At 34.9% G+C, this 4828-nt stretch overlaps 1 pseudogene; it reads left to right on the top strand.

Moving 5' to 3' along the window:
* The first annotated feature begins 2929 nt into the window (after positions 1–2929).
* Positions 2930–4828, top strand: part of LOC130727308 (uncharacterized) — a 20572-nt pseudogene continuing 18673 nt past the window's right edge.

The following is a 4828-nucleotide window of genomic DNA, read 5'->3' as shown; positions in this document are numbered from 1 at the left end:
CAACACTTAAACTTAAAAGTTTGAAAATACATGGTTTTAATTATGTGCTTAAAAAAATCCTTAAGCCACGAGAAAACTTGTTTAGGAAGCAATAATGGAATTTTTTTTTCCCGTATCCAACTTTTAAAATCGCAAGTCTTTCAAAAAAAGCATAAAATGGATTTACATCCTCTCATTCATGATACGTATATATACTTGACGCATTTTTATAAAATTAAATAACATCGTTAACGAGTGACATTAAAATTGTTAACAGCGTTGAACTAGTGGTAAAAGACTTTAGGAAAAAGTTAATTTTTACGTATCATATAATAATGTACTAATATAAATTAAATGCAAATAATATTTCTTGTAATTACCATGGGTTGCGGTACCTAGTATATCTTTATTACAATTTTGGTTAAGGAATTTTTTATCCCTATGAATATATGTACTGGGGCCCACATTAGTTCTTTTGCACCGCCTATAAGTTTACACATAGGTTGCCTTTACCATACACTTGTGGGGATTTGTTTAACAGACTCATGGGTGTGAATGACCAATTTTTCGTTGTCTTCACAGGTAGGAAACCTGGGATTTACCATAATTGGGATGAAGCTTGCAAGCAAATGAATCAGTTTTCAGGGAGTCAGTACGGATTGTTTACATCCCTAAAATTAGCATTGGATGCATGGCTGGATTTTCGCGTTGAGACAGCAGCGGCTTTGAGAGCTCGAGCTCGTGAACAAACACTCGCTTTGAGCCAAGGTGCGAGTTCTAGTCAAAATGTGTCCCAACAGAATCAGTGTGAAGGTATCATGTTCAATTGTCATTACTAATTTCATGTTCTTCCTACAGTATAGCTTTTTAAACAAACTATAACTCTATTTTGCCCAAATCTGACAAATATCAGTGGAGAAAGAAACTGACCCTAACCATTTCCTGGTCGAGTATTCGAAGCAAGGAATGCTTTACCATGTGTGTGAAAATGGTGGTCTTGGCATGCCGTCATGGTCTCTGTGTGAATCGCGAGTAATTGAAGGGGTTATACATTACCAATTTGCGGTCACACTCTCTTGCGGGCCACGAGGCCGAATAATGGCGTTCCAAGGTAAATATGCTCGTACTCCTGATTTGGCCCGTGAGTCAGTTTCCTGGATTGCAGTGAACTCTCTGTGTGTACTTTTTAAAAAGAGGATTAGAGACTTCAACTATTACCATGTAAAGAATTTAGAGGAGGCTTTGCGCAAGAAAGATAGACAAATCGCGTGCAGGGATGTTGAGATTGAACTACTGGAGAAGGAGATTGGGAGATTGCAACAAAACCCATATAGAGATTCAACAACTTCGGAAGGAGATTGCAAGATTGCAAAAAAACCCAATATCAAATGTTAGATCGTAGCATAAATTACAGTTTTCAAAAAGTGTCATGTATCCTTTCTGCACTGGAACGTTATATTTTGAACAAGTGTATTTGCTTAAGTATTTGAACTGAATATATTATGGCACTGGGTCAGTTTTTGTTTGAAATCCAACGCTATAATTTAAATGTGATCGATAAACATATATTATTACATGGCCGTATTACAAAATACAACGTTGTACAAATGCAGTTCAAGTGTGCACAAACTTTTCAATCAACGTGTGAGGCCGATTATAATAATCTTACAAAAAACGGTGTAACACACTCCGCACACACCTAGAGACGTGATTAATATTATCTAACAAACTTTACACACTTATATAGCCATGTTAAACCATGTACTTACAAAATATAGCATATCAAACGTACCGAAGACTTATCCACATGGTTGATTTTAAAAGGTCAACCTGAGACTCGAAGGTGGAGGAAATCCGTGTCTCGTGCAAAGTAGCAATAAAGCTTATCTCCCCTTGATAGGTCTAGTTGTCGAACGATGTTAAACCAGGCCGTACCGCGTAAAGTACGAGTGACGCTGTTTCGATAATGGCGGGTATGAATTTGAACAGTCTCCACAACATTGTAGTCATCAGCAATGACAAATACCTTTTTTTGTGTTGCAGGGAGCCATTTCTTACACACCTTGGAAGGAATCACCTGCACAAAAAAAAACGTAAACAACAAAAGTTGTATTTAAAACTTTGTTCAATGTTTACATAGATATTAGATCAAATGATATATCCCTTTAAAAGTCCATACATACCAAAGCAACCTTAGCCTCCAGAAAGGAATCAGAAACAACCCTATCCCATGCAACCAAACATGGATAATCGAAACTGGCTCCAACACGTCTACATATTTTCATCTCCCAGCACAGAGGTTCCGGTGACGTCCCGCAGACAAATTTCAAAAGGTGAGGGCCCTTCAAATTGTAGAATTCAAGCATTGAATCCACACCATATTTAAGTCCGAGAATGCAGCCTCTATAATCCACTGTCAAGAAGAAACGGTTGCCCTCGGAATCTGTGACTTTAACAGGTTTGCCAGTTATCTGGGGTTCCCAGTATTTCCAAAATATCTTATTAAATGGTATGAAGGATACCTACGTGCATAACATTCTTTAAATTCGGTTTTCCCATTAATGGTAAATGTCATAACAATAACTGCAACACAAAATTTATGACATACCTTTTCAGGCTGAGCAAAGTAACTGCAAAATCCTTTCACGTGGGGGTTATGTGCAGAGATCTCCATACCATCTGTTTCCAAAAGGTAACTACAAGTAAGGTTTTGTGTAGGGGATTTTCCCTCCACCTACGTGCCTTTTATGTGCAGAGATCTCCACTCCTTTTTTTTTTTGGTCAAAGATCTCCACTCCTTAGTGTAGTGTCCTTTTCAACTAGTTCAAAAAGAGAGTATGGTAACATCCTTTTATAGACAAACAGTGGCCACCTGACAATAAATTCATTAGCAGAACGATCAACATCAGTTCCATTTACAGTATGTTTGAATTTTAGTTTCCAAAACATAATGGTAGACCGGTGAGTTGTAGTGAATATGGATTTTCCAAATATGTTCAATAAATGTTGAAGTGATAAATTAAAGAGATGAAAGTTTTTTTGTTTTTTTTTTTGTTTTTTTTGAAATTAAGATGAAAGTTTGTTTTGGGTTAGTAGTGACTAGTGAGTAAGGTGTATGTGGTTCTTAATTTACCAAATATATTGCATTAACCTTTATCTTCCTTAAACACAGATTTTTTTAAAAAAACATTTCACGTTCAACAAATTTTAATGTTATTAGTTCAAAAAAAATGTTTATCTTCAGTTATTACAATTTCTTAAAACAAGTCGTGTAAAATAAAACTATTACCAAAAAGGTGCTTGTTGTGGTTCCTTAAGTCAATTCAAGGCGTGGTACCCAAAATGTATTAAATTAGTAGTAAAAATTAATATATCCGTTAAAGTTTGATTTTATTATATTATATTAATGTAGTATTTCATTGTTAGAGATGTCAAAATTGTTTTTGTTGTGTTTTTTTAACCTTTTTTCTTTAGTCAAATATGGTCATTTGACGCGCATCGCCACTTACCATCGTTCGTTTTCACTACTCGTATATTTTTCATTAAAAAATAAATTTTATGGAAAAGTAATCTATTACTCGTGCCCTCCCTCATCCTCTACTCGAAAGCGCACGAGGACCAACAATGCTTCATCTTTTGCAACGTAGCCTTTCTCATTACCTTTCATTTCACACATCACTTTCAAATAGTAACCTCGAGCTTCAAGATGCGAGATATTGTCACCTTTAGCGTTTTGTCACATCATATCCTTTGTCACCTTTATGCAGTCTCTATAACCCAGACCCTGTGTGCGAGCCAAGGGATCAGCTTTATCGGATAATTATCTCTTCTCCTCCCTACTTGTTTGGCAGTTTCAAGAGTCTATGAATAAAAATATACGTAGAAATTAAAAGGGGGTGTGAATAACTACTACAATCTCTCCAAAGTAAGTTAGTTGTAATGTGATTTATGTTTGAAGCCTTTTATTTAGAAATATAGTTTGATATCATGAATCAAGTTTGGATAATACTATTGAAAACATTTGTTGGTTGTATATTTACTAAAATGGGGTGTGATTTTATAATAAAATTAATATGAAAATAATTCACTTATTAGTATTTAACTCTCAAGGTCAAGGTGATGGATTACGGGGCACATGTGAATTATAAGGGAATGGACGTTGCAGATGTGTATGCTATTATGCTATTATTATATTATTTACCTCTTTCTCTTTCTACTCTCTTCTCGTTATTATTTATTCCCAAGCATTCAAATGGAAATTCTGTATTAATGCTCTGTTTGGATGCAGAGAATAACATATGAGAAAGGAATATATGAAGTTATTCTCAAAATCGTACCAGTGCATTGAAATTATTTGGCCACACATAATTTAAGGAAGATTGACAGAACTTGGTGCTGTGAAACTGTGATGAAGAAGCGCGCGTGAAGTAGAAACGCGCAGAAAACTCGAAGGCCATTGGTGGGACATGCGGTGGGAGAAAATAGGAAGTTTGTAGGTCCGCGAAATTACAAAAAGGACACAATTTAACTTTCTTTTAAAGATAAATTTTGAGAATATTTTAGTCCAAATGCAAAAGGTTATAAAGGAGGTCATATATGCTAACTTAACTCTTAAGAAAACACATGTGGTAGTAGTAAGTTATAATTTACCAATAATGAAGTTCAAAAAAAAATATTTACCAATAAATAATAGGGATCCTAATATATTATCCTTTTTTTTTTTAAAAATAAGTGCCTCTACTTTCACGAGCTTGAAGGAATTTTTATACCATTTTTTTAGGTTAAGTATGTTGTTGGTTCTTGTGTTATAACTGTAAGATCAAAGTTTTGATCTAGTAGTACAACTTAT

This window comes from Lotus japonicus, unplaced genomic scaffold (assembly GCF_012489685.1).
Source record: "Lotus japonicus ecotype B-129 unplaced genomic scaffold, LjGifu_v1.2 AP026983.1".
Classification (NCBI taxonomy): domain Eukaryota; kingdom Viridiplantae; phylum Streptophyta; class Magnoliopsida; order Fabales; family Fabaceae; genus Lotus; species Lotus japonicus.
The sequence above is the reverse complement of the archived record's forward strand: the minus strand, read 5'-3'. Positions and strand labels throughout refer to the sequence as shown.